Source organism: Mixophyes fleayi, chromosome 4, assembly GCF_038048845.1.
Source record: "Mixophyes fleayi isolate aMixFle1 chromosome 4, aMixFle1.hap1, whole genome shotgun sequence".
NCBI lineage: Eukaryota > Metazoa > Chordata > Amphibia > Anura > Limnodynastidae > Mixophyes > Mixophyes fleayi.
In genome coordinates this window covers 273,496,299-273,521,173 of record NC_134405.1, presented here as the reverse complement: position 1 = coordinate 273,521,173, position 24,875 = coordinate 273,496,299, and positions in this window count along the sequence as shown.

Here is a 24,875-nt window from a genome sequence, read left to right as displayed (position 1 = left end):
ATTGGGGTATGTGTGAGAGAAAGCCATGCACTGGAAATAGAGGGTGCTAGGTTTAGAGGAAATCTTAGGAAAAATGACTTTATCAAAACTGTAGTGGATAGGTGGGACAGTCATCCAACAGAGGTGGTAGAGTTTAGTATAGTAGAGCAATATTAAAACTCTTGTTTTTTAGCAATTAAGAAAAATAGTGGAAATTAGATTGGCCAAGTTATTTTTAAAGGCCGTACAATTTTAGGCTTATAAATTTTTTTATCAATATTTTTACGTTACAAAAAGCCATGAAATTCCATAGACAAAAAACCTTACGGTTTAACATGTCTGATTAAGGTTCCTTACACGCCATCTAAAATGCAAGAAAACTATTGAAACTCTTCCACTCAAACTCCAAAAAGCAACGAAATTATGACGATTAAGGCAGAAACCTTAATGGACGTATTACTTGCGCAATACAGACATGGTATGCCATCACATCCTGTGGTTAGCTGCAGAATCAGCACTATCATGGAGTGAGATTGCTGTCACTCACAAAATGGTGGAGCTGCTAATTCACAGATTTGCGCGTTCACTGGAATACACACATGCAGTACTATTACATTTTCTTAGTTTAGCTTTATCGTACTTTAGGGCCTGCGTGTCTTAGAAAGAGACAGTAGAGCAGCTTCATAAAAAAGTAGAACTACAAAATAATATTAGAGTTAAATCCAGGGCCGGTGCTAGGGTCCGTGGCGCCCTAGGCACATTTTCAAAATCGGCGCCTCCACCCTGCACACTTACAAAATAGTGTGTAAGTGTGCAGGGTGGGGGCGCCGATTTTAAAAATGTGCGTCTTTTCTTACCTTAACTTGCCTCCTGTCTGCTCACCTCCACTCACTGACACTGTCGGGCCGTGATGATGATGTCACGCCCTACAGTCAGTCAGTGAGTGGAGGGGAGGAGATGGAGCAGAGAGGCGACAGTGGTGAGCAATAGTCCCTCCCCCCTTCCCTGTGGATGTATCTGAAGCTGTGCGGCGGCCGTGAAAGGTATGGTCAGCGGTCGCCGCACAGTTTTAAAGGAATTTTTAATCTGTAGCGCCCCCCAGAGCCCGTCACCCTGGGCAACTGCCTACCCTTGCCTAATGGGAGCGCCGGGCCTGGTTAAATCACATTAAATTGGTGTATAATCCTCTGCTTAGTTTGGTTTTCAGTGAGCATTGTTTGCCATTAAACTATTTTACAATCCCTAAGCTAACTTTTAAGAATACATAAAGCCAATATGACTTTATCGGGAACTATTTTATCAAACTGCACAATAGTGTAATCCAAATGCACAGAGAGATTCTCAGGGATCTGTCACTTGCAGGAACCATATTTGGTGAGGATGCATGTATTGCAGGTATCTTTTAGGTGCAGGCACAATATTGGAGGGAGGAATGCTTTACAAGGATCTGTCAGGAGGTGTTAGGATGTTGATTGGAGGGATGCTCTGCAGGGTTCTGTTAGCTGCAGGGAGTGTTTTGGGAGGAGGAATGCTCTGCTGGATTCTATTGGGAGCAGATACTGTTTGGTGATAAGTTATGTATTGCAGGTATCTTCTAGGAGCATGCAGTCTTGGAAGGAGGAATGCTCTACAGGGTTATGTCAGGAGCAAGTATTGTGTTTTGCGAGGAGGGATATTCTGCAGGAATCTGTTGAGAGCAGGTACAGTGTTGGTGCGAGGAATACTATGCAGGGATCTCTTAGGAGGGGTTAGTATGTTGAGTGGAAGGATGCTCTGCAGTGGTCTGTCAGCTGTGGGGAATGTTTTGGGTGGAGGGATGCTTTGCAGGGAGCAGATACTGTTTGTTGATGAGCTATGTTCTGCAGGTATCGTCTAGGAACAGGCACAGTCTTGGATTGAGAAATGCTCTGCAGGGTTTTTGTAGTTCTACTTTTTTATGAAGTTGCTCTACTGGCTCTTTCTAAGACACGCAGGACCTAAACTACGATAATGCTAAACTAAGAAAATGTACACAGGGGTTATGTGACAACAAGCCCAACAAGGGATATGTGACAACAGGCCCAACAGGGGATTTGTGACAACAGGCCCAACAGGGGTTATGTGACAACAGGGCCAACATGGGATATGTGACAACAGGGGATACGTGACAATAGGCCAAGCAGGGGATATGTGACAACAGGGGATATTTGAAAGCAAAATATGCATGTGTGAATGTCCCGGGATTAGTTCCTTTTCATTCAACAAAATTACCAACTTTTTCAATGGAGATTATACCATGGTGCCACTGATAGTTAACAGTGTTTGACTCTTTGAAGTCTGCTCAGTTGTATGAACATTTGAATAAAGAATAGTTATATATAGAATAATTATATAACAAATCCTATACATTCACCTTTGGCCAATTGAGGTGTTAGGAGGTATGAAAATAACCAACAGCTGACAATCACATTCTCACAAATTAACTTCACAGTTTGTATCAATATATATCATGTTTGCTCTCTAATTTGGGTGTCAGACTCATGGTTGCCCTCTGTACTCTGTGGCGGTGAAAAGGGTGCTATATATTGTGTGGCATTCCCAAGGGTGCTATGTATTGTGTTGTGGTCACAAGGATGCATTGTATTGTGTGGGGGTCAAAAGGGTGCTTTGTGGTCTTCTGCTGCTGTAAGACATCCTCTTCAAGGTTCGATGTGTTGTGCATTTATCTTCTGCATACCACCCATGATTAATCGAGTTACTTTCGCCTTTCTGTCAGTTGGAACCATGCTGGTCTTCTTTTCTGATGTCTCTCATTAACAAAGCATTTCCATACATAGACCTGTCTCTCACTGGATGTTTTTGGTTTTGGTTTTGAGCACAGTTCTCTGTAAACTCTAGAGATTGTTGCGTGTAGAAATTTCAGGAGACCAGCAGTTTCTGAGGTACTGAAACAACCTGTATGACACCAACAATCATTCCATAGTAAAAGTCACTTAGATCACATTTCTGATCTATTCTGGTGTTTGGTCTGAATAACAATTGCAATTTTGATCATGTCTGCACACTTTTATGCATTGAGTTTCTGCCATGGTTGATTAGATATTTGCATTAACTAGCAGATGTTCAGGTACACCTCTTAAAGTGGACTGTGTGTGTGTGTGTGTGTGAATATATATATATATATATATATATATATATATATATATACACATAAATGTACATATAATATATATATCTAATATATCTACCATATAAATGCCTAGTGGCGTGTGTGAAAAAAAAAAAAGCTGCAGCGCCACCTTCTGGGCAGAGTTATACACTGACCTATATATTTCTTGAAGGAGAAGTGACAGTTGGGAGTGGTTGGTGGTTGCCGGGGGTGACAGTGGGGAGTTTTTAACACCTTAAGTAGCTTGATGAAGGATGTGGTGATAGAGAAAAATGATGAGGTGGTAACGTGGACAAAACCACGTTAAAAAAGGGCGCTTGCATCGGGAAGTAACGCTCTTCCCCTGAGGAGGCATGGGCTAGACCCAAATGCATGACAAGAATCTTTTTAACACCTTAAGTAGCTTGATTTGACTAGAATGCATGAGTATCATGCACGGGTTAACTTGTATAATATAAAAGCCTAGCGGCGTGTGTTAGTCTGTGTGTGGGAAAAAAACAACAAGCTGCAGCGCCACCTGCTGGGCGGAGTTATACACTGACCTACTAAATTCTTAGCATTTTCTAATATATAAAAGTAAAAGCCTAGCGGCATGTGTTAGTGTGTGTGTGGAAAAAACTATTTTCTCAGAAAGGACTCATCCAATTGACCTGAAATTTGGTATACTGACATTATTTGACAAAAAAATTAGAATAGTGAAGTCAGTTAACTTTCATCATCCCCCCTTCCCCCCGTGGGAGGGGTAGTAAAGGCTACATTTACGAGTTGAGGGGTCAAACTCATTCTCGTGAGGTAATTTTACCTCATGAACACACATTAAAAAGGGTGCTTGCGTCGGGAAGTAACACTCTTCCCCTGAGGAGGCCTGGGCTAGGACCAAATGCAGGACAAGAACTGTTTTAAGACCTTAAGTAGCTTGATTTGACTAGAATGCATGAGTATCATGCACGGGTTAACTTGTGTATATATATGTGTATATATATATATGTGTATATCTATATATATATATATATATATATATATATATATATATATATATATATATATACATATACATATACATATACATATACAGGTACTGATGTTGGACGAGAAGGTCTGGCTCACAATCTTCATTCCAGTTCATCCCAAAGGTGTTCGATGGGGTGGTTGAGGTCAGGGCTCTGTGTGAGTCAGTCAAGTTCTTCCACACCAAACTCATCAAACCATGTCTTTGTAGTACTTGGTTTGTGCACTGGGGAAGTTGGAGGCATAGTATTGTCCAAGATTACTATAGCATACCATTATCGCTCCTCCACCAAACTTCACAGTTGGCATAATGCAGTCAAACAGGTACCGTTCTTCCTTCATCCTCCAAACCCAGATTCGCCCATCTCACTACCAGAGAAGCATGATTCGTCACTCCACAGAAAACATTTCCACTGCTCTACAGTCTAGTATCGATGTGCTTTATACCACTCTATCCAATACTTGATATTTGTCTTGGTTATTTGAGGCTTGCACACAGCTGCTCGGCCATAGAAACCCATTCCATTAAGCTCCCGCCACAGTTTTTGTGCTTACATTAATGCCAGTGAAAGTTCGTAACTCTTCAGCTATGGAATTGGCAGAGCATTGGCGAAGTTTATGCACCATGCAACTTAGCAGTCGGGGCTGAGTTGCTGTTGTTCCTAGGTGTTTTCACTTTCTAATAATATCACTTACAGTTAACCGTGGAATATCCAGCAGTGATGAAATTTCACAAACAGTCTTATTGCAAAGGTGGAATCCTATCACAGTATCACGCTTACAGTCACTCAGCTCTTCAGAACGACCCATTTTGTATCACAAATGTTTGCAAATGGAGACTGCATGGCTAGGCGCTTGATTTCATACACTTCTGGCAATGGGTCTGATTGAAACACCACAATTCAATAATTAACAGATGTGGCCAAATACTTTTTTACATGTGGGGCCTGAGTCATTAAGGCACGCATATTGAGCGCAGCGCACGTACATGCACTAATGCACGTATCTGTTGGTTGCGAACGCCCGAAGTCAACAAGACGCGTATTGACACATACGCAGCTTAATGACTTCTGGTGCAAATGTTCCTATTGTACCTGTTTATCGCACCCCACAAGCTCGCTGCCTAGGTGTAATCCTTGACTCACACCTATCCTTTGTTCCCCACATTGACTCTATATCTAAATCCTGCTACATACATCTAAAGAACATTTCCAGAATTTGCACATATCTTACGCAAGACACTGCAAAAACCTTAATTCATGCACTTATCATCTCCCGCATTGACTATTGCAAATCCCTCCTTACTGGTCTTCACAAACACACTCAAACCTCTACAATCTATTTTGCACGCTGCGGCAAGACTGATTTTCCTTGAAAATCATTCTTCCTCTGTCGAATCACTCTGTATGTCTGTTATGCCTTCAGCAGTTATGTATTTACATATGTATGTATTCTGTGTAAACTCCATCTAGTGGTCAACCTGGTATTAACTAAAATTGAACTCTCAGAGCCTCTGTAGTTTAATTACCAATGCACTATGGGTAGCTACAGTCTCCATTTTAGATATCACATGCTAAGAAGCAAGAGGTGCAGTATATCTCTCCCCTTAGCACAGCATCAATGGTAAGATTACTCCCTAGTTATGCATTTTTGCCATGTGTTTTCATGTTTGCATTACAATACATTTGTTCATGTTGTAAATGTATTTCCTTATTTCTGTATTACAGTTTTACCACTTGAATTATAACTTTCTTAACTACTTGAATAAACAACATTGAAGTAGGAGTGGTTATGCTGTCTGTCTGATTATATTCAGGCTAAAGAGAAGATTATAGTGAAGACAGAACAGTAAAACATTGGTTGTCAGCAAGTGGAACACATATATTCTGATTAACAGACCTGCTACACTGCCAACTCAGTTATCTGCACATGTCAACTTAGCAGTTTCTACACAGTCTGCAACACAGTGGCCACTCAGCAAGAGGAGTGCAGCCACTTGACTTCACAGAAACCTACAAATTGTCAGTGCAGTCATCCTGATTCAGCAATAAAGCAGTTCCTGCATAGTGAAACACCTCCTTAAAGGAGCCAACACTCTGACTTCTCAGAAACTGGCACTCAGTATATGCAGTTACCTGTATACTGCAAAATAGTGATCTCTATACAGTCAAACACCTACCTCTCAACATCATGTCACAGAAAACGACACCTTCATACAAAACAAGGTCTCAAACCAGTGGTTCCTCAAAATCTTCATCTGTCACCAACGCAGCCATCATTGCCCGCGCAAAAGCTGTAGCCGCAAAAGTACGCTCCAACTTTGCAGAGCAAGAAATGCAATTGAAAATGGAGAAATCACATTTGGAGGCAGAGAAATCACGTCAGGAGACAGAAATGACAATAGAGAAATTACGCTTAGAGGCAATTATGGAAAAGCTTGCTGCAGAAAAAGAAGCCGCAGCTGCCATTGCTGAAGCAGACTTCTTGGAGACTGCAGATCGCCCTGATATAAAAGGCACCATCAATGTACTTGATTCAGTGCTCGGATCCCAAGATCCACTGCAACGCACATCAGAATATGTCCATCACGTCTCCAAAATGAGTAGCAACCCTCCAGAAGCACGAGGTATGCTAACAGACTTTATCAGTGAAAAAAGTCTAACATGCTGTACAGTGCAACCACATGTGAACAACAAACAGCAAGTTTACAAGCAAGAGAATTCTACACAAGATGAACCCATGAGGGACATCCCTCCCCCTTGCCCAGAGTTTGAGTCTGTAAACTACAACAAAGGCAGCGTCTCCTGCAGACAAAAGTGGTAGGACACAAGCCGGCTGGAAACAGACAACCCTAGCAGGTATGACCACACACCACTTGCTCACTATGTTCATACACCGACAGCACATCCTAGAGCCAACCAGGACACACTAGACTTTGCAAAGTTTCTTGCACGATGAGAGCTAGTAACACAAGGACTTTCAAAGTTTAATGATCGACCTGAGAGCTTCAGAGCTTGGCGATCCTCCTTCCTAAATGCAATCAGAGGCTTAGACCTTTCATATAGCGAGGAGAAAGACCTCTTAATTAAATGGCTTGGAAATGAGTCTGTTGAACATGCTAAAAGGATCACAGCAATTAATATAAACTACCCAGAGTCTGGCCTTAAGATGATCTGGGATATGAGGAATGTTATGGCTCATCAGAAGCAATAGAAGCTGCACTATTCAAAAGAATTGATGATTTCCCTAGATTACCTAACACGGGCTACCAGAGACTTAGAGAACTGAGTGACTTATTAATGGAGCTTCAAGTAGCCAAGTCTGAAGGAGACTTACCGGGACTTGCCTACCTTGACACAGCCAGAGGCATTAACCCCATAGTTCAAAGCTACCTTACAATCTGCAGGAACAATGGGTCACCCATGGCTCCAAATACAAACAGCGGAACAATGTGCCATTTTCCCCATTCTCTGTTTTCGTGGACTTTGTACTCCAGCTAGCTAAGGTCAGGAACGATCCTAGTTTTGCCTTTACCCTATCAGGTGCTATCCCAATGCTACCTAGCCCACGCAAAACGTCAGTTCACAAGACTAAAGTGTATCCTCCAGATTTCTTCCACAGGTCTTCCAGATATATCAGTAAAGAGTCTAAAGACAAGGATCCTAGCAAACAGTGTCCTCTACATCGGAGACCACATCCTCTCCTGAAATGCAGAACCTTCAGAGAGAAGTCCCTGGAGAACCGCAAGGCATTCCTTCGAGAAAACGACATCTGCTACAAGTGCTGCTCTTCAACATCCCACTTCGCCAAGGACTGTAAGGTCAGTGTCAACTGCAAAGAGTGCAACAGCACAGATCACAACACAGCTCTACACCCTGGGCCTCCCCCATGGACTTTATTACACGGTCACAGTGACACCGAGCATGGCGGAGAGCACAGTGGAGAGGGAAGGAACACTACTACAGTCACACCAGAGATCACTTCACAATTTCACAATGTACTGAAGTCTGCAAAGAAGCCATAAGCGGCGGATCTTGTTCCAAAATCTGTTTAGTAAGAGTCTACCCAAAGGGCCAGCCAGACAAAGCTGTCAAACTCTATGCAATCCTAGACGATCAAAGTAACAAGTCTCTAGCCAGATCAACCTTCTTTGAAATCTTTAGTATCAAAGGCCCCAACACTCCTTACTCCTTAAAGACTTGTGCAGGGAGTTTTGAGACAACGGGGAGGAGAGCTACTGGCTATCAAGTCGAGTCCATGGACGGAAAGACTTGTCTTCCCTTACCAACTATCACTGAGTGCAACCAGATCCCAGATAACAGGTCTGAAATTCCTACACCAGATGCAGCTATTCATCATGCACACTTGAAACGTATAGCAAACCTGTTACCGGAACTGGACCCTCAAGCCCAGATAATTCTACTCATAGGGAGAGATATCTTAGGGGTCCACAAAGTCAGAAGCCAGATCAACGGTCCATACAATGCACCTTATGCTCAATGACTAGATCTGGGATGGGTCATAATAGGAGATGTATGTCTGGGAACCCTACACAGACCATCTTCTGTTAACAGCATGCTTACCCATACCTTGGGAAATGGACGTCCTTCTATTTTCCAGCCATGTCACAATCGCTTTCTCATAAAAGAATTGCCACACTGTCCTGTCATAGACTCCTCTAGTGACAATCACATCTGTGACAACTAACAAGATCATCTAGGGTGCACAGTCTTCCAAAGAACACAGAAGGATGATCAGGTGGCAATGTCAATTGAGGATAAACAATTCTTAGAAATAATGCAGCATGGACTAGTCAAAGATGAGGCAAACAGCTGGGTTTCACCTCTACCCTTTAGAACCCACAGACCTCGCCTACCTAACAGAGAACAAGTACTTAAACGCTTCTCTTCACTTAAACGTAACTTTCACCGGAAACCAGAGATGAGAGATCACTTCTTCTCTTTCATGAACAAAATATTTGAGAATGGCCATGCTGAGATAGCTCCCATCCTCAAAGATCCAGAGGTACAGAACCAGAGACTGTGTGTATTCTCTGATGCTTCAGTTAAAGCAATAGCAGCTGTTACATATCTTAAAACTGTGGACATAAAAGGACAATGTCATATCGGGTTTGTTATGCGCAAGGCAAAATTAGCACCACAACCAGAGCACACCGTACTCAGACTGGAACTTTGTGCTGCAGTACTAGCTGTTGAATTAGCTGAACTCATCTCATCTGAGTTGCCTATTAAACTTGCAGAAACAGAATTCTACACAGACAGTAAAGTAGTGTTAGGCTACATTAACAATGAGACCAGATGATTTCATGTTTATGTCAGCAATCGAGTGCTACGGATTAGGAGATCTGCCAATCCAAAACAGTGGCACTATGTATCTACTGTTCACAATGCTGCAGACCACGCTACAAGAGCTGTCACAGCCAATCTCCTTAAAGACACTTCATGGCTCACAGGACCTGAATTCTTGTACAAAGCAGATTGGAACAATCCAGAAAACCACACATTTGAGTTAGTAGACACAGACTCAGATGTTGAAATCTGTACACAAGTGACTACAATCCATACCACAGTTTCAGATTGTCAATTGGAGCCTCACAGATTTCAAAGGTTCTCAACTTGGAAATCACTTGTCAGAGCTTTTACTTGTCTAACCCACATAGCTCGGTCATTTAAAAATGCCACAACTGTAAATGCAAATGGATGTAAGGGTTGGCATCACGGTCAAAATACTTACATAGTAACAGAGACACAACAATCCCAGAACCTCATTATCCGTGTTGTGCAACGTCAAGCCTATACTAGAGAGATTGACTGTATTACCAGTGGAAAACCTATTCTTAGAGACAGCGTCCTGAAGAAGCTTGACCCATTCCTCGACAAGCATAATTTGCTGAGAGTAGGAGGTCGCCTTAAAGAAGCAAACTTAGGATTCAATGAGAAACATCCATTAATCATTCCTGGAAGTCACCACGTAACTTCTTTAATTGTGCAACACTATCACAATGAAGTCAAACATCAGGGACGATTATTTACCGAAGGGTCTCTACGATCAGCTGGGTTCTGGATTATTGGAGCAAAATGACGTGTAAGTAACATAATCTTCAAATGTATCACTTGTCGCAGACTTCGTGGTACTTCTCAAACTCAGAAAATGGCCAATCTTCCAGCAGACAGGCTTAGTACAGAACCTCCCTTTTCTAACGTTGATCTTGATGTATTTGGTCCGTGGACTGTCATCACCCGACATACAAGAGGGGCGAATGTGAGCAGTAAGCGCTGGGCAGTTGTATTCACCTGTATGGCTATCAGAGCTGTTCATATTGAAGTCATAGAATCAATGGACACTTCAAGCTTCATTAATGCTCTTAGACGTTTCATTGCCATCCGTGGTCCTATAAAACACATCCGCTCCGACAGAGGTACTAACTTTGTTGGAGCAGCCAAAGAACTACAAATTTGCTCGAACATCGACATGAAAGGTGTGCAGAGATACCTTAGTGAACAGAGTTGTGCATGGACCTTCAACCCACCTCATTCTTCTCATATGGGAGGGACCTGGGAGAGAATGATCGGCATAATTCGCAGAATTCTTGATTCCATCTTCCTACAAGTAGGAACAGCAAGACTCACTCACGAGTGTTTAACAACCTTCATGGCTGAAGTCTCAGCTATTGTCAATGCTAGACCCCTGACTTCAGTTTCTAATGACCCAGAAGACCCATTCCTGCTTACTCCTGCCACTCTTTTTACCCAGAAAACTGGGACTATCCATGCTTCTACTGTAGAGTTCAACACCAAAGACTTATATAAACGTCAATGGAGGCAAGTACAAAGTCTTGCAAACACCTTCTGGGACAGGTGGAAGAGACAGTACATCTCTATGCTGCAATCAAGGAACAAGTGGCAAGTTGCCAAACCTAACTTAAAACCTGGTGACATTGTGCTCGCCAGAGATTGTCAATCACAGCGCAATGAGTGGCCTTTAAGTCTTGTCACTAAAACATTCCCAAGCAAAGATGGGAAGGTCCGTAAGGTCGAGGTCAAGATTTGCAAGCACGGAGAGACTAAGTTATTTCTTAAACCAGTATCTGAGCTAATCGTGTTGTTACCTTTGGAGTACTTACGTGGTGGCATCAATTGATACCAGGCGGGGAGTGTTATGCTTTCAGCAGTTATGTATTTACATATGTATGTATTCTGTGTAAACTCCATCTAGTGGTCAACCTGGTATTAACTAAAATTGAACTCTCAGAGCCTCTGTAGTTTAATTACCAATGCACTATGGGTAGCTACAGTCTCCATTTTAGATATCACATTCTAAGAAGCAAGAGGTGCAGTATATCTCTCCCCTTAGCACAGCATCAATGGTAAGATTGCTCCCTAGTTATGCATTTTTGCCATGTGTTTTCATGTTTGCATTACAATACATTTGTTCATGTTGTAAATGTATTTCCTTATTTCTGTATTACAGTTTTACCACTTGAATTATAACTTTCTTAACTACTTGAATAAACAACATTGAAGTAGGAGTGGTTATGCTGTCTGTCTGATTATATTCAGGCTAAAGAGAAGATTATAGTGAAGACAGAACAATGTCTCTACACTGGCTGCCTGTTTTGTACCGAATCCAATATAAAATACTTTTACTAACCTACAAGGCCATCAACAAAGCGGCACCAACATACATCTCCTCTCTTGTCTCAAAATATCTCCCAACTCGGCAACTCCGTTCTGCACAAGATCTGCGTCTCTCATTCCCCCTCATTACATCCTCCCATTCCCGGTTACAGTACTTTTTACGGGCTGCACCCACTCTATGGAATTCTCTCCCTCGCACAATAAGACTCTCCTCTGGTCTACAAACTTTCAAGCGTTCTCTGAAAACCTACCTCTTCAGACAAGCTTATAATATTCCTCAGCCACCCTTTTAACCTCGCTACCTTTAGCCTGTTACACAATTTCACACAAGACAACTACTCCCTGACCAACATTGTTGTGTGACGGGTTCATTTAGCTTATGAGTCACTTTCACCTTTGCAGTCTGGCTGGGCCAAAATGCAAAATGTAGACTTAACCTCATTTGTCAATCCCCCATTGTCCCATAGATTGTAAGCTTGCGAGCAGGGTCTTCTCACCTCTTTGTCTGTTTTACCCAGTTTGTTTATTAGTTTATTATGTTTGTCCCCAATTGTAAAGCGCTACAGAATATGTTGGCGCTATATAAATAAATGATGATGATGATGTTTACGGCCGTGCATGCCAGCAAATAGTAATATGTTCTGCATTCCTTGCAGAAGCGAACGCTCTGCTTTTATTGCCATAGTTACATCATTGGTGTATCTCTCAAGTGTTGATTCATGTTTTAACAACTACCCTTGTTTGTTATATAGTGCTGGTTGTAATTAACAGTAAAATATCTATTCCCCTTGTTATGCTACTTTGTTTACCTATACCACCAATGGTCTCTGTGAATCCCAAAGTGTCAGCATGCCTATTGCCCTGGATGTTATTTCTACAATTGGCAAACTTTGCCACTAAGCCTTTCATTAATGCCCCCATGTACATGATGGACCATTGAGGGGGCATGATCATCGTCCCCTAATGGTGATAAATTCACATGTATACAGGGGAGGCAGGCCCCCACCAGCTGTGGGCCCTGTAACAACTACACCCCCTGCTTCTATGGTAGTTCAGCCTATGGGGGAATATCACAACCACTACACTGCAGAAGTCCTCTGATGACATGGTAAAGAAAACAGAACCTGTAATGGTGCACGTTTGGTTACAATTATATAACTGATATGTGTGTTTGGCTTATTACATTATAAACCGATGTGAGGTGTCACCCTATTGTACCGCGCTTGGCCCTTTCTCCATTGCCTTTTAACCAACAGCATTACTTAAATTTATAATGATAATACAAATTGGTAAATCAAATCACACACACAATCCAGTTTTTCTTTTAACTAAACAATTTTTTATATACAAAGGAAAACAATATGAAACGTGATATTTTAAAACTCAAAAAAATGTATCAAACGTTTTTTTAAATGTTTCATTTTTTTCAACTTTTTTTGCTTTTTCTTTATATTCTGAATATTTTTTTTCTTCTTTTTTCAGCTCTATCAGTAGCCTCTGACTGTATGGACTGGTGGGACCCATCAACTCCTCATTTGCTGCAAAAAACGAAAGACAACAATTTAGTTAATGCACTCTTAATACATTCATGTGGTGAAATGCTAGGTCTAGGTTCCTGTACATATGTGTATGCATTTTGCAAGCTCGGTGTAGTGCAGAAATGGGATGTTACCCAAAAACTGGCCCCATTTTTTTAATTCTGCTGAATGTAGGAGTAATACGAAGTATATAATATAATTGTGTGTTGTTTTTTTATATGTTTTCTTCTTTGAAAATGTTGGCAAGCAGAGTCTCACACTCTAGGGTGCATTTTTTAAGACAGCCAGCTGCACACAAGACAAGAAGTTGGGGGGGAGGGCAGTTCCCCATTGGGGGAACTTAGGATGGCCTCTACTGTGAATGGGCAGGGAAAACTGTTTTTCATGTCCTACATCTATCTCGTAAAAAACAAAAAAAAGTCCAAACTCAACTATATGAAAATTAGCATGTACTTACTTTCTTTCACCAGCACCTGTGGCTGCTGAGAGGGGGCTTAAGGCTGTCTCTGGAAGAGTAGTGGTGAAGTGCTAAGGTCTTCCCTAACCACCGACGACTCCTCCACCACCGACTCCTCCTTCACCACCGACTCCTCCGCCACCGCTGATTCCTGCTATGGCTCTTCTCTTTCTATTGCCACCTCCACCCCTGCCGCCTCCTGTGGGAGCACCTCTTGTTCATTGCGGCGGTGGTGTCAGGAGCTGCATTGGCGTCCTGTTGGAGAGCATGATGTGTTACCTTACTTGTCATTTTTATTTTCTTCAACATACACAAACATGCAGCTAATGGTAGCTTTCAATGGTAAATGCCAGTCTTGTCAAATAAATGAAATGGTTAACGTTTGAATCAAAATTACCATAATAAGCAGTAGAAAGTATATATAATAATAATAATGATATTATTAATTATTGTGGTAATGGACACAAAATAGGCCTTTGCAATTATGTCTCCAAATTTTCTGTGTGCTGAGCCATTGGCATATTATATAGTGTTTTGGCCATACTTACGAGCAGGTATTTCTGCCCTCCCTCAATTCTGCAAGGAGGTCGGGCTGCCGTCTCCACAAAGTGCTCCATCTGCGCTGCAATTGGACGATGGAGCAGTACCTTCCCAATTGCAAGTACAGATGCCTGCGTACGGCTCGATAGGAATTCAGTTTCTCCTCATTACTCACATACAGACCTGCGGCTTCAAAACAACGGTCCAGCGTTGCTGTAAGAACCCGCAGTTCGGTACGTGAGAATGTCGCAGCTCTCATTTTGCTTCCAAAATGACACTTTAATATCCTGCTTACCTTTTTGGTTCTCAGTGCATGTCGGTGCGTCTGCATGTCCAGTGCGAAACCATTACTAAGATGACTGACTCACCTGTCAATTTTCAGCCAATGGGAGTTCCTAGCATTCTGGCGCCTACACAAGAGAACGCACCGGTAGCATTATAAAACTTACACTGCATGCGATAGTCGGCCGTGACAGTTTATGCATGGACAAAGTTTTTGTTGTCTGATTCGGAATTGATTGGTTGATTTTGAGGTAAGTAACATGGTCTGCAACCTGATATAGCATATAAGGAGAAGGAATAATTGCACTTTCTTTTTTCTTCTTTAGTTTTCCATTGACATTGCAGGGTCACAGCACATTGTTTACTATGTTCCGAGATTAGCCTCAGCTATTTGCTTTATTAACCTCTCCGTGGATTCCATATGTTATAGCCACAACTGTGGTATAGAAGCTATATCTTTGCATATCAGGAGAATTGTCGTTTGACCCCGAAGGGTATATATTTAAGGAAATTTAATCCCTCTCTGGACTGTAAATATATGTGTGAATTCTCACTATTGGATAATTGTTCATATAACCCTGTGGATTCTATACCTAAAGGAAAAACCTCTCTTGATGCATATATGACTGTCTAATCTGAGCATTATAACGATACCATACAAGCTGGATATCAACATATGTCGTTTACAATCTTAGGCTAAAGTGCATTCTATGAATAATAATAACGTTATTTCTATTATTACTTGTGTTTTAACCCTTGCTTGAAGATCTATTTATTTGATCCCTTTATCAATGCATTTTACATTGTGCACAGAATTTATACGCTATATATGTTTATATTGATTCATTGAGTAAATAAATATTAGGAGATTTTGCGCAACTCTTGTTTTTTCTTTTTGCTATATGCTTATACAGGTTTAACACTGCCTCTTTTTTGAGTTGCTGCATCTGATACCTATATTTTTCACAATTTGTTGTCTATTAGCGCCAGAGAAATAGGTTTTTTAGATAGTGATGGACGAAACTTATTTTATTTGATTTTGCAGACATGTCTGAACAAGAAGCAAATCAGCCTTCTGGCTCATCTGTTGGTGCGAAAAAAAACACGCCAGCCCAATTTTAGTAAATCGGAAATTGACATTTTGGTGGAATTGGCTGTTGATAGGCTCCACTCTACTCAGCTCTCGGCAGGATCCAAAGCAAGAATATGGGAAGAAATAACAAATGAGGTCAATGCCATGGCCCCAATAAGACGCAAGGTGAATGAGGTCCAGAAAAGGTAAATATGGAATTGTGAAACAATTAGCTCTTTGTTCTTATATAAAATGTGTCAATGTTTTGGGGATAATTTCATCCTTCTAATGTGTCTATCTTGCATACGTGTGGCAAGACTTTAAGCATTGCCTTAAAGACAAAATTACAGAGCACTGGAGGCATGCACAAAGGACAGGTGGTGGACCTCCGGCACAACTTGTACTAACTGCATTGGAGACCAGGGCATTGGCCTGTTTGGATGCGGAGATGGTGCAAGGTGTGGGTCGCATTGACACTGGACATAGCCCGCCCATCAGCGAGCCTATCACAGCTCCAGGTATATACAAACACACACACACACATATATATATATATATATATATATATATATATATATATTACTATGAAAAATTAATTGGCCTTTAAGTAGCAAATCCTAAACTCAAACATGTTTGCAGTTATATATAGTGAGAAGTAAAGCAGTTATATTTTAACCACCCCACACAGCAAAGTAATCAATTGTATTGACAATGTATCGTTTCACAGCATACGCACAATAATAATTCACAATAATTGCCTTAACACGGTATTAACTTTTTTTTTTCAATTTGACATTGTAGGGGCCAATACAGCTGGAGAAAATTCTGAGGATGAGATGGTGAAAGAGGCACGTGATGTGGAAGAGCATCAGATGACTGAGGAAGCAGAAGTAAGTGAACGGGATTCACTACACCCCTGCTATCATAGTATTCGGGAGACATATACCACTATTCAGTCCAACACCATGGATATTGCCACAACCCTCACCCGTATGGAGAATACTTTACACAGTAGCCTCACCCATATAGAGAACACTTTGGACTTAAACCTTACCTCTATCAACAATACCCTTACACGTCTCACTGACCTTATTGCAATTTATATCACCAATACTGCAGCACGCATATCACAGGGATCTTCTACTTCTTTTTCTCCATCGCTCAGTCCCATCTATCAATCATACTACCCCTCACCTGATTATCGTTCCACAAGTAGACCCAGTCGCGCGCACCCATCTTCACATATTGAACAACTCCCCTCTGAAGGTCCTATTGTTTCTAGCGTAAGCAGGGCCAGCGCCACCATTAGGCAGCCTTAGGCAGCTGCCTAGGGCGCCGGCCTCTGGGGGGCGGCAGTGTGGCCAAGAATAACATTGAATTAACATAAATTAATAAGGGCGATCGCCCGGAGATCCGGCCGGCCGGCTAGCGCTCCTTCACACCTGCAGTGCGGTGCTGCTACAGACTAGTGCAGCACCGCATTTTCAAAACTTCGGGGCTTCCGGTGCTGACAGCGTCAACGTCACGACGCAGTCAAGAGGAGCCGACAGGCGCAGGCAAAGAGAGAAGAAAGAACCTGAGAAGCAGATAGAAGAAGAAGAGAAGGTAAGTAAATTAATAAGAAAACGGAAGCTGAGAAGAGAGATGCTTCAGAATAAAGGGGGGGGGAAGAGAGGATGCGACAGAAGAAGGGGGGAGAAGAGAGAATGCCAGAGAGGAAAGGGGGGAGAAGAGAGGATTCTGCAGAAGAAGAGGGGGGGATAAGAGTGGATGCCACTGGACAACAGTGGATGCTACAGAAGAAGGGGGGAGAGGAGATGCTTCAGAAAACACAAGGGGGGGGGAGATGCTTCAGAATAAAGGGGGGGGGAAGAGAGGATGCCACAAGGGGGGGAGATGCTTCAGAATAAAGGGGGGGCAAGAGAGAATGCCAGAGAAGAAAGGGGGACAAGAGAGAATGCCAGAGAGGAAAGGGGGGAGAAGAGAAGATGCTGCAGAAGAAGAGGGGGGGGGATAAGAGTGGATGCTGCAGAAGAAGAGGGGTGGGATAAGAGTGGATGCCACTGGAGAAGAGTGGATGCTGCAGAAAATGGGAGGGAAGAATAGATCATGCTACTGAAGATGGGGGGACGAGATGATGCTACAGAAAATGGGGGGGATGGAGAGAGGATGGTACAAAAGGTGGGGTGGGGGGGATGCTACAGAAAATGCGGTCATAATGAAGCACCGCTGTTACTCACCATGCTGGTGCTACTCTAGGCGAATCTTCCCCGCCAGCACAAACTCTTTTTAAAGCAGTTTGGCAGGGAAGCATGCTTGAGGTGGATGGGGGGCATTTTAAAGAAAAGCTGGTGGGCATAAAGCTGACAAGGGCGCTTAGGGCAGTGGTGTATGGGAGATATGGGGAAGCTGGTGGGCATGTGAGTAAAGTTGGTCTTATGCAGCTGGCATATGTGACAAAAACTGATGGTCAAGGGGTGGCATATGTGAGAATAGCTAGTGGACAGATGGGCCTGTGTGGGAAACGCCAGGGACATGTCAGTGTGTAACAGGTGAATGATGTCAAGTTTTTTGTTTTGTTTTGGTCTGAAATCTAACATTTGGAGCCTCCCCTCTAGATATCCTGCATCTGCTCCTGGGCAGTGAAGCCTGGACAGCATTCTGCGTCAGACATCAGTACGTCTGGACATCAGTGCATCTAGATGGCAGCCTTACCAGCCAGGAGGAGGTAAGCATTATTATTTTTATATTAGAAATTTCAAGCATGTGAGGGTCTGGGAAGTGAGAATTTTTGGGGGAGGAGGGGCGGTAAACTTAAGCTTTGCCTAGGGCGCCGGGGAACCTTGCACCGGCCCTGAGTGTAAGACCCAAAATGCATCACCATCATTACCAAAGCAAACAATATTTTGACAATGACCCATATTTACATTACAATCCGTCAAACAACTATCATTTACCTCCACCTGCCATCTCTGCCCCTTCTGCCCCTTCTGCCATCTCTGCCATATCTGAAACCCGTGCACAGCGTACCACCCGTGCACCCCCTGCCACACAATCATCGGCTGCTGCACACTCACTCACTGCTTCTCCACTGGCCTCTGCTTCCTACCCATTTTTGCTTTCTACATCACGGGTTACCAGAAGCCAGACTCATCCAAGAACAGCTGCAACCATTGTTCCAGCAAAGAGGTCCCGAAATTGCAAGTAATTGTTTGTTTTTATTTTTTCTTACAGTGTAAATAAAATCTATCATGACATACTTCTTAGTTGTGTATGTTTTCTTTAGTAAGAAATAAACTTACAAGAAAAGTAGGTGTCCAGGACATATTGTTTAAAGGAGACAGCATCAACTGATTCAGGAGGGCTGGGGTCAGCATCTAACACCTCCTGGCCAGCAACATCGGCTTCTTCCACCCAAGGAACCCCACTCCTAATTTCGATGTTATGGAACACCACACACAGAGCAATGATATCACACATAGTGGTTGGAGCGTACATTAGAGCACCACCAGACCGAACTAGGCAACGGAATCTGGCCTTTAAAAGACCAAATGCCTGCTCCACAACCGATCTAGTGGCTGTATGTGTGGAGATGTATGCCATCTCCTGCTCCGTACGTGGGTTCAATAGAGGAGAGAGGAGCCAAGGGCGAAAAGGGTATGCGTTATCTCCTACAAGGGGTGACAAGAAGGACAAAGTGGAAAAATATGAGTGACATAATTTTATGTCCATCAAGAACACAGCCAACATGTTGGATGACAAATAGTGGCAAATGAAGCAATTAGACACAGATATTACTTCAGAGAAGCTTACATAATATACTCAATGTAATTTGACCCAAGGTTTAATCTTTTGAAAAGCTTTTGATATGGGGAGCTGTCCAGCTAGGATTTTAAGGTAATTGAATGTAACTGGGAATGATATTGCAATGCGCTTTTGTAATATGTCTACTTAGCTATCAAACTTAAGACGTTAATATTTCCACTTTAAAGTACTACATATATGACATCTATTGAAAAAAAAACAGTACCTAATAGCCACGCGTCACCATTCGGCCTTGTACCCCCTTGCCTCTGTTGCAATCTTTGCCACATCCCTGATTGCCGGAAGGCAAAGGAGTCATGTGTACTCCCTGACCACATAGCTACCAGGTCATAAATCTGGAGAGACGCGTCACATATAGCTTGGACTTTATTGAGTGGAAATGCTTGCGATTCAAAAAATTGGCAGCAATTTATTATTATTATAATTTATTTGTTAGGTGCCACAAGGTTTTTTGCAGCGCCGTACACAGTATAAACAGTAGACCATACAGGGTGACATAGTACAGAACAATAAACACAAAGTACCAATATTTCAGAAACTCCGGGCAGACATATTGGGTAAAGATAGAGCAGTAGAACAGGTATGGAGACAGGAGGGGAGAGGGGCCCTGCTCATACGAGCTTACATCCTAAGGGAGGGTGAACAAAACAGGCACAAAAGGGAGCCATCGAAGTAAGGGGGAAAGAAAAGAGGGGCCAGGGGAGAAAGGGGAGAACGAGCGGAGGAGGTAATGGGTTAAGTGGATGATTGGTAGGCTTTAAGAAACAAGTGAGTTTTAAGTGCCAGTTTGAAGGAGCACAGACTGGGAGAGAGACAGATGGAGCGAGGGAGGTCGTTCCAGTGCAGGGGGGGCTGCTCGGGAGAAGTCTTGGATTCTAGAGTGGGAAGAGGTAATCAGAGTGGAGGAGAGGCGACGGTCATTGGCCGAGCGCAGGGAGCGGGCAGGAGTGTGAATGGTGAGGAGGTTAGAGATATAGGGGGCAGTAGACTGGGAGAGAGCATTCTAAGTGGTGGTAAGGAGTTTGAAAAAGATCCTGTAGGGGAAGGAGAGCCAGTGTAATTCATGGCAGAGAGGGGAGGCAGAGGAGGAGCGGCATGAGAGAAAGATGAGTTGGGCAGCTGCGTTGAAAACAGAACGGAGGGGGGGGCGAGATGGGAGAGGTGGGAAGCATTCCCACCTGAGGGGACAAGGCTACATGAGTCCCATCTACAGCCCCTATGACGTGTGGGAAACCGGCTATGTTGGAAAACTGCCGTTTGATCAGCACAAGGTACTCCTCGTCGAGTGGCAGATGTATGAATTGCCTGAGCAGCGACAGGAACGCCCCCAGAACAACCTTCAGCACACGACTGAAGGACTTCTGGGACATCCCTGAAGCAACTCCCACAGTGGTCTGAAAGACACTGTGGCGCAAAAGTGCAATACCACCAACAGCGGTGGTATCGCTGTTGGGATGTTGCACTTTTGCTCCAGGGTCACACAATGCGCAGGGTGCCCAGGATGACACGAGGCGGGAGCCGATAACGATGCACCACCTCAGCATCAGACATCCCAAAGAGCCTGACACGTGGCCTGAAGATATGCTCCCTGGGCCGGCGACTTTGGAATAGTTGCTGGTTGCCCTCCTGTGCTGCCACATATGCCTCGGCCATTTCCAAGAAACGCTATATTTGAAAGAGAAGGATGTTAAAAAAATAAATTACCTCATCGTTTTGAAAATGTCACTCCTGTTTGCACAGGAAACATTTACAAAATACTTACACCGACAAGTGGATTGGCCAAACTCATAATGGGGCTGAAAAAAAATATATATTTTTGCACAAAACAGAGAACCCAATTTGCCATTGTGACACATGAGTAGGCATTAAACAAAGCAAGAACCCCCCCCCCTCCCCCCCCCAAAAAAAAGGACACATACATATGTCTCGGGGGATAATAAATTATTCCTTCTCCTTATATGCTATGTCAGGTTGCAGACCTAGGCCCATGTTACTTACCACAAAATGGAGGGTTATCCTGTGGTGTTAATGTCCTGTGACCCTGCAATGTCAATGGAAAACTAAAGAAAAGATAGAAAAAATGAAAAACTAGTAAACAGCCCCACCAAGAAAACTATTACATGAAACAAAGTATTAAACAAAAAAAAATACATATCTCAGGGGGAAAGACCACCCAAAAATAATAAAATGATAAACAATAGGCTAGCAGTAAACAGACACTTTCAAAAATAATAAACAAAATAAACCCTACTATTAGCTTAAAATATATAAAGCAAACATACTAGTAAATCAGTCAGCAGTGAACAGGGCACATGATGTACTCAGAGCTTTATAGCATTGTTTAATTGGCAGAGAGTATGCAGGTGAGAGTCAGCATACGTCACGATCACATGGCGATTTCTGTGTGTTAGTGGTTCGACAATGATAGATAAACTAGACCCCGAGCAGGTGCATAGAATAAGCCGGCAAGCAAGCGATTGCATGCGTACCCACAAGTCTGACATTGACGGGAATGCCCTCATTGTGAATTGACTACGGCACCACACCCCGTTACCACCCTGTTCCCGCCCCAAAGTCGTAGGTCGTCACAAATGGCAATTGCGTTCGCACCCGTGTTTGCTCGACTGCTGAGCATGCGTACAACACTTTTGCGTACGGTACTCGCTGAAAATGGACATACGTCCCTTAATGACTCAGGCCCATAGTGTATGTAGACAGTGTATTTACATACCACATATTTATACACAGATTAAAGTTTGTTTGTTTTTTTCTTAATTTTTCGGCACCCTGTACTTCATTCAATGTTAAAAACCTGAAAATGAGAATTTTTCACGTATATTCCTTTTTAAAGCACTTAACGAAAAAAAAAATCAACCATTATTTATATTTTTGTCTTCAATGGTCAATAACATACTTTTAACTCTCAAGTGTCTATCAGGATAGTCCAAAGAATGATCTTAAGGAAGGATTCTGTATTTTGTCCCCAGGAAATAATCCTTTGCAATGTTACGGCTTCCTAGTAACTATTATAAGCTTTTAGAACCAGCAGAAGAGGTCTTCACCTATAGCAGATGCCTTTCCTATAGAGATTAATGCAGTCACAGTGTCACGGGCACTAGGAGTCTTTGCCCAGGATATCACCAGATGATGTTCTTACCAGAGTAATATAGCTGGTACTATGGTCCTCTGGTAGCAGGGTGACAACGGAACAGGAGAATCAGCAGATGGTGAGAGAATGCTCAAGGAAAGTCTATGACTAGCAGCAACTGGTAATGACTTAGATGTATGTACACGAGGAACCAGATGGACAAGGAAACGTGAGGAGAGTCAGTGGTCAGCAAGTTGTACCACTGCTATAGTGAGGAGGAATGTCCAGGAGTAGAGAGGAGGTAGTGAGAGTCAGTGGTCTGCGTATAGCAAGTTGTACCACTGCTTATGTGAGAGGATACTTGAAACTGGTGTCAATGGGAAACAGGAGTCAGTGGTCTGCGTGCAGCAAGTTGTACCACTGCTATATATATGTGAGGAGGGACACGAGGAGATGAATGGAATGCAGAGGATACACGGGGCACACGGAACTTGATCCCACGATGATGACCACAATGCAATAATAACTGACAAGCGCTGCTTTGAAGTATACAAAGTCACTATAGAGATCCAGGTAATAGGAAACAAAGTCAATAGTAACAATAGCTTTAGTAGATGGAAGACTCCGGAGATGAACACAACACAGTCCAGACGGATATGCAATACAATAGCAAAGTCAATGGAAAGTATGCATACCGCGGTTCAGGAGAGCAGGCTGTCAAGGAGACGTGCAGGGATACCTGAACGGCTGAACGCCGGCAGGAGGAGAGACCACTGGAGGATGGAAGCGGTAATCAGGTTGGTGCAGCGCACGGAAGGTAAGCGGTAATCAACGGAGCAATACTCAGGAAGCAGTAGTAAGTAAAACTGGAAACATGATGAACACGGGAGAGTTGAGGCTGTCTGGTATCCGGCAGTAGTAGCGGAGGCAGCGGAGGGAAGGCACGCTGAACACGGGAGAGTAGAGGTGGTCTGGAATCCGGCAGAAGTAACGGAGGCAGCGGAGAGCAGACACGCTGAACACAGGAGAGTTGAGGCGGACAGGAATCCGGCAGTAGTAGCAGATAGGAATCAGCTGAGTGCAGACACGATGAACACAAGAGAGTTGAGGCGGACTGGAATCCGGCAGCAGTAGCAGATAGGAATCAGCTGAGTGCAGGCACGATGAACACAGGAGAGTTGAAGTGGTCTGGAAACCACAAACGTAGTAGACAGGAATCAGCTGGAGCTGAATACACGAGGAAACACAGGAACACCTTCAGAGGCTCATGGGGAATGAGACTCCAAGATCAGGCAACCAGGTAATGATCACAGGTGGTTTAAATAGGGAGGGTTGCCTGATCATCCAATCAATTAAAAGCAACAGGTACTGAAGGTTTCATAAGGGCTGCACATGCGCAGACCCTCAGGATGGCGGACGGCCACGGTTCCTGAACACAGGAGAAATGGCACTCACAGTCCGGTGAGTGACACACAGGTACTCGGATGCCCCCAGGACTTAACTCAATACAGTACAAGCTTATGAACAATAACCCATAAGTAAGAGATAGGAGAAATAGGGCCAAGAGCACACCCAATGTCCACTCAGGAGGACATTGGGTGTGCTTGTCACTAGCCACCTTCATCCTCACTTATATATAAAGCAACAAGGTAATCAAAGCCATGCTTTTGGCAACCAATGAATACTCTGGCAATGTACTGTGTGCCTAATCCTTGATTTTTGTAGTATGGGTGCAGGTCACCTTAATCTCTCAGATCATTATTTATTTATATAGTGGCATGGTAGCCACCATCTCTCAGCAATGTTCTTCATGCAGTAACTGAATGTCAAAAATGCCTAGAAAAAACCTTCACACACAAACTCCCTTTTTTAAACATAGATTTCACTGAATGACACTTCCAAAATGGACAAGTATTGAAAAATAGAAAAGATTAGAATAAATAACATTGTTTTTTGGAGCGTGCATGCTGACCCTCATAAACAGCCTTTTTTAAATAAAGATTTCACTGAATGACCATTTCAAAATAGACAAATAGAAAAGATTAGAACATATAGTGCTATTTTGGGGTGTGCAGCTGCGTGCTGACCTGCATCATCATCATCACCATTTAACTCCCTTAGTTAAATATATATTTAACTAAATGAACATTCCAAGCTTTACAAGTATTGAAAAATAGAAAAGATTAGAATACAATGATATATAGCCTTTTTTGGGGTGTGCAACTGCTGCTGAATTTCACACGCGAATACCCAGTTTTTTTCAAAATTATTTCATTTTGC